The following is a 10,922-nucleotide window of genomic DNA, read 5'->3' as shown; positions in this document are numbered from 1 at the left end:
TTAGAAGACTTAGAATGATGGAAAATGGCGCAGAATGATTAACCTAGTGTTTCCTCCTACTTATGCAGGGCTTAGTTCTGTTACCATTATGCTTCTCTGTTACTGCCGCTTAGCCATCAATTTCTGCTTATATCTGGCTCTTAGGATTTTCTTGCATGGTCATAGCTCCTACAGCTAGTCTATATTCGAGTTTTTCTCTTCTTGTTTATCTAGAGAAAAATGTTCTGCTGAATTGAATGGTATAATTGATCTGAATTAGCATATGAGAAAATATTCCTGTTATTGTAGGCTGCAATGAATGAAGTCACAATGGAGAGTATTTACCATGTAGCAATCTATTTGGTTATATAGAAGCTGATGATCTACCAAAAAAAAAGATCGAGGCAATTTGCAGGATGGTCAGAAATAACTTAAAATATGAAGGGGCAGGATTAACAATCTAGGAAAGCGTACAGAGAACTGCAACATTACGCGGTATGTTTGGCAGTTAAACAACATAACGATACAGTCAATTCAAGCTAACAAGGCAAGTGGAAACTTAATGCATATTTGTGCTACATGAAATGGTTGTGTGGCTTGAGGTTTTTCAGTTAGTTCATCATCCTCACTGTCATCATTATCAAGGGGATTGCAGGGATATTGCGTTGCTGTCCTTTGCTCGTCTTTTTGGCTAAACAGTATGCCTCTTAGATGAATGTAGTTCCTGACAATTCTAGTCTTTTTATTAGTCTTGGATGGTTTAGGGTGTTGCTCTTTAGTTTCATTCACGTAAAAAATGCATTAGGTTTTAAGTATAGTCTGTATAGAGGCAACTGGTGGATGGTTAAGCTATTGCAAATAATTGTGGGTGTAATTATTTGAGAAGTAATGGAATACTAAATTTGTAAGAATGTGTTTTAATTTGGGATTAGAAGATTTATAACCATGTAACGAGTTGTAGACTGATTAACTTGATGATTGTTGCTATTTATGCAGGGTTAATTTTAGGGAAAAATGCTTCCAGCCCCCAAAATCCAAGAAAACGTGCTCCCCCAAGACTTTGTCAACGGGTGTTTTTCCCCCAAAAATAAAGATTTTGTTCTCTGAGCCCCCAAAACACAAAACCTAAGAGATTAAAATATGTGAAGATCATAATATCCTTCTCTCTCTTTTTATCATGATGTACTGAGATGATAGTTAAAATGATTGATGAGGATTATTTTATTATTTTTGTTTTTTATTATTTTCGTTGTTGATGAGGGGAACTAACTATTTGTATTGGGAGATTGTTAAAGTTGCGGGTTAATTGTTAAGGTTACGAGTTAATTGTTAAGGTTACGGGTTAATTATTAAGGTTATGGATCCCTTCTCTATCTCTCTCTATCATGATGTTACTGTGATGATGTTGAAATGATTGAAGGGGATTGTTATTTTATTATTTTTGTTTTTTTATTATTTTCGTTATTGATGAGGAAACTAATTGTTTTTGTTTGTATTGGGAGATTGTTAAGGTTACGGGTTTAATTGTTAAGGTTACAGATTGGTTGTGAAGGTTACGGGTTTAATTGTTAAGATTACAGATTTGTTGTTAAGGTTACGGGTCGGTTATTAAGGTTACGGGTTTAATTGTTAAGGTTACGGGTTTAATTATTAAGGTTACGAGTGTGTTGTTAAGGTTACGGGTCGGTTGTTAAGGTTACAGGTAGGTTGTTAAGGTTACGAGTTGGTTATGAAGATTACACGTTGGGATATATATGTATATATATTTTGAGTGGAATGAATACTTTGGGTCATTGGTCTAGTGGTAAAGGTTGGGAGTTTGGACAAGAGGTTAGAGGTTCAAAACCCCTACAATCACAATATTTTTAGAATATTCGTTGTTAAGGATAATGGTTGATTACGAAGGTTACGGGTTGGTTGTTAAGGTTACGGGTTTGTTGTTAAGGTTACTGGTTTGTTGTTAAGGATATGCATTGGTTGTGAATGTTACGCTTGGGTTGTGAAGTTAGCCTACGCAACAAACTCGTAACATTAACAACAAACTCGTAACATTAACAACAAACTCGTATCCTTAACAACAAACCCGTATTCTTAACAACGAATATTCTAAAAACCCGTAACGGGTTGGTTGTGAAGGTTACGGGTTGGTTGTTAAGGTTACGGGTTTATTGTTAAGGTTACGGGTTTGTTGTGTAGGTTAACTTCACAACCAAAGCGTAACATTCACAACCAAAGTATATCCTTAACAACAAATCCGTAACATTAACAACAAACCCGTAACCTTCACAACCAACCCGTAACATTCACAATCAACCATTATCCTTAACAACGAATAATCTAAAAATATTGTGGCTGTAAGGGTTTGAACCCCTAACCTCTTGTCCAAACTCCCAAACTTTACCACTAGGCCAAGTGACCCAAAGTATTCATTCCACTCAAAATATATATACATATATATCCCAACGTGTAACATTCACAACCAACCCGTAACCTTAACAACCGACCCGTAACCTTAACATCCGACCCGTAACCTTAACAACCGACCCGTAACCTTAACATCCGACCCGTAACCTTAACAAACCTGTAATCTTAATAATTAAACACGTAACCTTAACAATTAAATCCGTAACCTTAACAACCGATCCGTTACCTTAACAATTAAACCTGTAAGCGTAACCTTCACAACCAACCCTTAATCTTAGCAATTAAACCCGTAACCTTAACAATCTCCCAATACAAACAAAAACAATTAGTTTCCTCATCAACAACGAAAATAACAAAAATAATAAAATAACAATCCCCTTCAATCATTTCAACATCATCACAGTAACATCATGATAAAGAGAGAGAGAAGTGATCTATAATCTTAACAATTGACTCGTAACCTTAACAATTAACTCGTAACCTTAACAATTAACCCGTAACTTTAACAATCTTCCAATACAAATAGTTAGTTCCCCTCATCAACAACAAAAATAATAAAAAACAAAAATAATAAAATAATCACCATCAATCATTTTAACTATCATCTCAGTACATCATGATAAAGAGAGAGAGAGAAGGGTATTATGGTCTTCGCATATTTTAATCTCTTGGGTTTTGTGTTTTGGGGCTCAGAGAATAAAATCTTTTTTTTTTGGGGCAAAGCACCCGTTGACAAAGTCTTGGGGGAGCATGTTTTCTTGGGTTTTGGGGGCTGGAAGCATTTTCCCCTTAATTTTATTATCATTATCCTTTTTTTATTAATGCAATTTAGTTGTCTTTCTGATTGCATCTGGTCTTGCCCTTAGGATTAGTCCTAGCTCCTTCTACTCAGTTGTTGAGGTTATCTCTTCTTGTTTTTCCAGAGAAAAACGTTTTGGGAATCAAATTCACTTGGTATGAACTAGTATACGAAAAATATTGATGTTAGTTTCAGCTGCAATGATTTCAATGGGGAGTATTTAGCATATATATAGTCTACTTGGTTATTGAGAAACTGGCATTTGACATAAATAATGATAGGAGTAATCTGTTAGCAATGACTAAAATATGCACTAGCAAGATTAATGATCTTGGAAATGTACAGAGAACTGCAACAGTAAACAGTTTACTTGGCAGTTAAACAACACAAGGACATGGTCAAGTCAAGCTAACAAGAGAAGATGAATGCACATTTCTGTTATTTGTCATTGGTGAATGTAAAACAAGAACAAAACTGCATATTGATAGGATTACACAGGGAATGGTTGCACCGCTTGAGATTTTTCAGTTAGGTCATTATCCTTACTAAAATCATTATCATGGGAATTTCATGCATATTTCTCTGTCTTTTACTTGAGACTTTGGGTAAGCATCATGCCGCTTAGATGAATGTAGTTCTTGATCATTCTAGTCTTTTGCTTAATCTAGGATAGTTTGGAGGGTTGCTCTTTTGTCTCATTCACTTAAAACTGCTTTGGGTTGTATCATAGTTTGATAGTTGTTCATGAAATTTCTGTACAAGTAGAGCTTTCTTAATGAAGCTGTACACAGTAACCAATCCTATATCAGGGAAGAGGCTGAAATGAAGCTGTTGAAGGCTATTTCACTCGCATGATGGTACATTCCAAGATAGGAATAATAAGAAACAACATGAGTGTATTAATAGATGGACAGAGAAAATGTTTGTTGGTTATTTGCAATCAAAATTGTGACTGAAGGTAAATGAGCAAGGGTGAGGAAAAGCTCGGGCATGATTGATTTGAATAAGTGAGGGTATTTACAGTTCAATTTGATAGGTGGACTTGTTTTTGAAATTGGCCTTTAAGGCTTCGCGCTGTTAACAACATGTACCTTTCGACTGTCATTCGTGAGAATCACATGTGCTGTGCTATGAGACAAGGGCTATATATCTTTCAACAGTGGTTTAAGGCAAGTGGTTTTCCAATGGTAATAGTGGATAAGGCAAGAAAGTATGCTCAATATCTTTTCCTTTTTTCATCTTTAGTCTCGTATATGTTTCAGGTAAAAGAGTAACCGACTGTCAACCAGCTAATAATTTGTTATGAAAAGGGGTTTGATGCTCTCTTTGATTACATAAAAAAAAATCAGTGATCATTTTCGTCACAAACAATTAAATGCACTTAAGCCCTTCGGTTTAGCAAAATGGGTGACAGGATCCACTGAGCTATGCAGCCTAAGCCCCTCCTTTTTTCAGTAACTGAGTGGGCACTACGTAAAAAGTACCCACTACTGACTTATAAATGTTGAAATTATAAATAATGCCTGAGTGGTATGCTTTTCTATAAACCTTTTTGTGTTGAATATCCAGATTTCCTTGAAGCAACTCTTCAACGATGCGTAAGTTTGTTTTACACAGAAACCACTGGCGTTTGCAACATCTAGCTTATCTAGATACGATGAGGGAACACAAGTCAGATAAAACCCGACTCGTATATTTTGCTCTATTGAAGCAGTCAAACTAGGGACACCAAATTGATTTCCTACCAATTCAATGTAATTTTGTTACATCACGGGTACGTCGTGTATTACTGCTAGCTATTGCCCTTTTGCGTCTAAGAATGCACGAGGAGCAGATGTGGGTATTTGTCGAATCTGTTCTCTTTTTTTAATGTACATGAACATGAGCACATTTTGTACAATGTTGGAACTCAATTTTCTTATCCAGTGAAAAATGTAAATTGTGTTGTCGACTGTTGTACAAATATTAAGCAGCAAGACCGAAAAATTGGAGTGCGCAATAAGTTCCCAAAACTAAAAATTGTCGATATTCACGGATCTCATAAAGTTTTGCGCGGAATTAACTTCTAATCATTCCATTTTTTTTTAACTTCTGCTTTTCTCTCGTTCTGCTGTGCAGGTTACAGAGGGGCTGCACGTTAAGATTATCATCAAGGGCGGAAATGAGATTGATGTTTGCTTTAACTTCTTCAATAAAGGCTAGAAGATGACCAAGTAAACGCTGGAACAACGAAAAGCTAAATGGTTTATATGATTTGGTTATGTTCAATATATTGACTTTGTACCTTCTAGTGTGCTAGAGCGACACGATCAGAATGAAAATAGTTGAATATTTGGTAGAACCAAGGGTTCGCAAATATGTATTTTGTTTGTTTGGTCTTTGATTGGGGGTCCGTACAACTATATGAGCATTCGTTTTCTGTGTGGGATCTTGGTTAGGGTCCTACAGAATTGTAATAGCTATTCCGGGCCGTTCCGTTAGTTGCAAAAATAAATTGCAGTCAATATTACATCATGTGATATTTGTTGTAGGAAATTAGTTTTAAATGCATTGTTTGGATATGTATAATTATATTGCAGGAAATATATTTCGAATGCAAATTTAATTTTTGGTTGAAAAGTAATTAGTGCAAAAGCTATATAATTTTGCCATGTAAAGAAACTTGGGTATAGATGATTTTATATTTGGATCTATGATGATTTATTTTGATGAGGTGGGATTTTTTAATATTTTTTATTTATTTATTTTTTATTTTTTTATTTTTTTAAGCTTGCGGCATTCCCTCTCACCAAATCAGTCATAACATTTGTTACAAGTTTTTTCCCCCTACCAAATGCACTTTATGTTAGTTTAGGTGTCGACCAAACCTGTAGACGAGAATAAGTCGGCGACAAGGAGCTTCAGGCGAGGTCGAAGCTTTGGCGTGGTCGTGGCGACGAGGTCGAAGTGTGGACGAGTCGGGCGAGCTCGAGAATCCCACGCAGGCGAGCTCGAGATCCAGAGTTGCAGGCGAGCTTCTGTCAGGCAAGAGCTAGTCTGGCGAGTTTTGGAGCAGGCGGGCTCCACCCAGGCGAGCTCGAGGGCATGTGTTACAGGCGAGTTTGAGGATTGAGTTGAAGAGCTCGAGCGGGCGATCAGTGACAGGTGAGCTTGTGGCGAAAATCCAGGCTGTCGACAGCCTGTCGACAACTCATCTAGGGTTTCCCTATAAAAGGGAAACCCCTAGGTGCGGATCCGACGCTTCTTACCCCTCTCTCTCTCTCTCCTCGTGATTTCTGGCAGCAGCTCTCTCTCCCTCTCTCTCCTCTCCCGCGATCTCTCTCTCTCTCTCTCTCTCTCTCTCTTTTCTCTTGTGCTCACGTGATTGGGAAGGAAATTAAAGAGAGAATTTATTGAAAAGAAAATTAAGAGGGGACATTTAAGAAGGGAATTTGTTATTGTAGCTACAGTAATAAATTAGTATTTATTAAGAGATCTCAGTTTGAGATCTGCTCTAAGTTTGTAATTTCTTGTTTGATTAATAAGAAATTTACTGTGTGGCTCCTAAAGACGTAAGCAGTTGCCGAACCTCGTTAAATCTTGGTGTATTTTCTCTATACCGTGTTTCTGCTGTTTTAGGGGTTTTGACGTAAAATTCCCAACAACTGGTATCAGAACGTGAAACGATCTAGAGAAAGTCAGATTCAAGTGGGAGTCATGGCCGCAGATGAATGAAAAGTGAGACTTGAAAAGTTTGATGGAACAGATTTTGGATTCTGGAAAATACAGATATAGGATTATCTGTATTAGAAAAATCTGTATCAACCACTTTCGGGGAAGAAGCCGGAGTCGATGAAGGAGGATGAGTGGAACCTTCTAGAAAGACAAGTCCTCGGTGTTATCAGATTGACGTTGACCCACAATGTTGCGTTCAACATATCGAAGGAGAAGACCACAACGGGTCTTATGGCAGTACTCTCAAATATGTATGAGAAGCCATCAGCCGCAAACAAAGTTCATTTGATACGACGGTTATTCAATTTGAGAATGGCAAAAGGCGCGTCAGTAGCACAACACCTCAATGAACTCAACACGGTCACAACCCAATTGAGTTCAGTTGAAATTAAATTTGATGAGGAAGTTCGGGCATTGATACTTTTTTCCTCCATACTAGAGAGTTGGAATGCTACAGTCACGACAATGAGTAGCTCGTTGGGAAGCAACAAGTTGAAGTTTGATGACGTTCGTGATCTGGTTCTCAGTGAGGAGATCCGACGGAGAGAGTCAGGTGAAGGTACAACCTCTTCAGTATTGCATACAGAGTCAAGAGGTAGAAATTCAACCAGAGGAAACGGACGAGGCAAATCAAACTACAGAGGTAGATCAAAGGACAAGAGGTCCAAGTCAAGGAATCCAAGCAACAACTCGAAAGCTATGGAGTGTTGGAATTATGGAAAGACCGGGTATTACAAAAATTAGTGCAAGAGTGCACAGAAGGAGAAGGAGGCGAAGGCAGAGGTGAATGTCACTTCCACCTCAGGAGGAGACAACGCATTGTTATGCTCTTTGGAGAGCAAGGATGAATCTTGGGTGTTAGATTCAGGAGCGTCGTTCCATGCACTTCTCAGAAAGAATTCTTCGAGAAGTATATCCCCGGAAATCTTGGATACGTATATCTTGGTGATGATCAACCGTATGCTATTGTGGACAAAGGTGTAGTGAAAATTAAGTTGAACGGGTTAGTATGGGAGCTGAAGGATGTCAGGCATATTCTTGACCCGAGAAAAAATTTAATATCCGTAGGCCAGTTGGCTGGTGAAGGATACACTATGACATTCCATAGAGATGATTAGAAGATCTCAAAGGGCGTAATGACGATTTCCCGAGGCAAGAAGATCGGTACCCTGTATATGACAACAGGTGCACGTTGTTTGATCTCAGTTATAGCAGACAATGATACTTCAAAGCTGTGGCACCAGAGACTCGGTCATATGAGTGAGGAGGGGATGAAGATCATGCACACAAAGGGAAAACTCCCAAGTCTAGAATCAGTTGATTTAGATATGTATGAAGAATGCATACATAGAAAGCAGAAGAGAGTCAGCTTTCAGACAAGTGGCAGAACCCCTAGGAAAGAGAAGCTAGAGCTCGTTCACTCAGATGTTTGGGGACCAACCACCACCGCGTCCATTGGTGGAAAATACTACTTCGTGACTTTTATCGATGATCACTCTCGGAAAGTGTGAGTCTACTTTCTAAAGCACAAGTCAGAAGTGTTTGAAGCTTTCAGGAGATGGAAAGCTATGGTCGAAAATGAGACCGGTCTGAAAATAAAGAAGCTTAGGACCGATAATGACGGTGAGTATGAAGACACCGGATTTAAGAAGTTCTGCTATGAGCACGTGATCAGAATGGAGAGAACCGTGCCCGGCAAGCCTTAACAAAATGATGTAGCTGAGCGGATGAACCGAACATTGACAGAGAGAGCCAGAAGCATTCGGATACAGTCAGGCCTATCAAAGCAGTTTTGGATAGAAACAGTTAACACAACAGCTTACTTGATCAACTGAGGTCCATCAGTTCCATTGGACCACAAAAATACCAGAAGAGGTATGGTGCGGAAAGGAGGTAAAACTCCCATATCTCAAAATTTTCGGTTGTATAGCTTATGTGCATATTAGTGATCAAGGTAGGAATAAGCTTGATTCCAAGTCAAAAAATACACTTTCATCGACTATAGTGAAGATGAGTTCGGCTACCGCATTTGGGACAACGAAAACAAGAAGGTGATCATAAGCAGAGATGTGATATTCAACAAGAAGGTGATGTACAAGGACATGCACAAGACAGATAACTCAGAGAGCGAGTCAATATTTGTAGATGCAGGTGATGTCCCGAGTAACCTCTCGGAAGAACCTAATGTATAAGGTCCTCAGCCAGAAGAGCCTGTTGGACAAGATGGTGCTCAAGAGCCCAACACACCAGCTTCGATTTTGAGAAGATCTTCACGGCCTCCTGTGCCCAACAGGAGATACATGAACTATCTGTTCTTGACAGATGGAGGGGAGCCTGAAAGCTATAATGAAGCTTGTCAGAGTGGAGATGCGAGCAAGTGGGAGCTTGCCATGAAAGATGAGATAAAGTCTCTCATCTCAAACCAGACGTGGGAACTAGCTGAGTTGCCTACGGGTAAGAAGGCACTCCACAACAAATGAGTGTACCGGGTGAAAGAGGAGCGGGATGGTTCCAGAAGATATAAGGTCCGGCTAGTTGTCAAAGGATTCCAATAAAAGAAAGGAATTGACTACACCGATATTTTTACTCCCGTTGTGAAGCTAAATACTATCAAGACAGTGATGAGTATTGTACCTGTTGAAGATCTTCATCTCGAGCAGTTGGACGTGAAGACGGTATTTCTTCATGGAGATCTAGAAGAGGAGATATACATGCAATAGCTAGAAGGTTTCTCAGAAGAAAAGAAGAAGAACCTGGTGTGTAGACTCAAGAAAAGCTTGTATGGCCTGAAACAAGCCCCAAGATAGTGGTACATGAAGTTTGACGGTTTTATGCACAAGGAAGGTTTCCAGAAGTGCAACGCCGACCATTGTTGCTACTTCAAAAGATATCAGTCCAGTTATATTATCCTACTGCTGTATGTTGATGATATGTTGGTTGCAGGTGCAGATATGAAGGATATCTGGAGTTTAAAGCAGCAGCTGTCAAAGGAGTTTGACATGAAGGATTTGGGTCTAGCAAAGAAGATCATTGGAATGTAAATCACGAGAGATAAGAAGAGAGGTCTCTTACTATTATCTCAGGCGGAGTACATCAACCGTGTTTTGCAGAGATTCAACATGGGTGACGCGAAGCCAGTGAGGATACCCTTGGCCAGCCATTTTCGCCTATCAAAGGATCAGTCCCCTTAGTCAGAAGAATAGAAAGAGAGTATGACTAAGGTCCCTTACACCTCAGCTATCGGAAGTTTGATGTACGCAATGGTCTGTACGAGACCAAACATTAACCATGTAGTGGGAGTGGTCAGCCGGTTTATGTCGAATCCAGGAAAAGCTTATTGGGAAGCGGTCAAGTGGATTCTGAGATATCTACGATGCACCACACATAAGTGTTTGTACTTTGACAAGGGAGAGGTGGAAGTGTAAGAGTACGTAGATGCAGACTTTAGAGGTAAAATCGATCATCGAAGAAGCACCACCGGCTATGTATTCACTATCGGAACTACAGCTGTTAGTTGGATGTCATAGATACAGAAGATTGTTACTCTGTTCACTACAGAAGCTGAGTATGTGTAGGCTGTCTAAAAATCACAATAGATAGCTGATCCCCATCAAACACCGATGATGGAAGTTACAATCTGACGACTTCCAGAAGGCTACAATTTGAAGACTTTCACGTAGATCGCTGAAGGTTACAATCTGACGACCTTCACGACAACCGATGAGAGCTCTAGTTTAACAGCCTTCATAATCAACATCGGGAGTTACAATCTGACGACTCTCACATATCAGAGAGCTAAAGCAAAGATTATAAAATGACGATCTTTGCAACGCTTCGACAGAAAGAGACTACAAAATCGACGGTCTCTTCAAATCAAGCTGCGGAAGTCCTCCCCGCACACCAGCATCAAGACACATCGTGTTCATAGCCACGAACGCAGCTCAACGTAGCTCCAAGCGCTGCTCAACGCAGCTCCAAGCGCTGCTCAACGCAGCTCCAAGTGCTG

At 39.4% G+C, this 10,922-nt stretch overlaps 1 long non-coding RNA gene across 1 annotated transcript in view; it reads left to right on the top strand.

Annotated features, from left to right (window-relative positions):
* The window catches only part of LOC109850759, a 6,037-nt gene extending 321 nt beyond the window's left edge, over window positions 1-5,716 (top strand). The window contains exon 2 of the long non-coding RNA XR_002249539.1: window positions 5,321-5,716. This is a non-coding gene — a long non-coding RNA (uncharacterized LOC109850759). The remainder of the gene's footprint in view (window positions 1-5,320) is intronic.

This window comes from Asparagus officinalis, chromosome 7 (genome assembly GCF_001876935.1).
Source record: "Asparagus officinalis chromosome 7, Aspof.V1, whole genome shotgun sequence".
Lineage (NCBI taxonomy): Eukaryota > Viridiplantae > Streptophyta > Magnoliopsida > Asparagales > Asparagaceae > Asparagus > Asparagus officinalis.
This window is presented reverse-complemented; position numbering and strand designations above follow the sequence as displayed.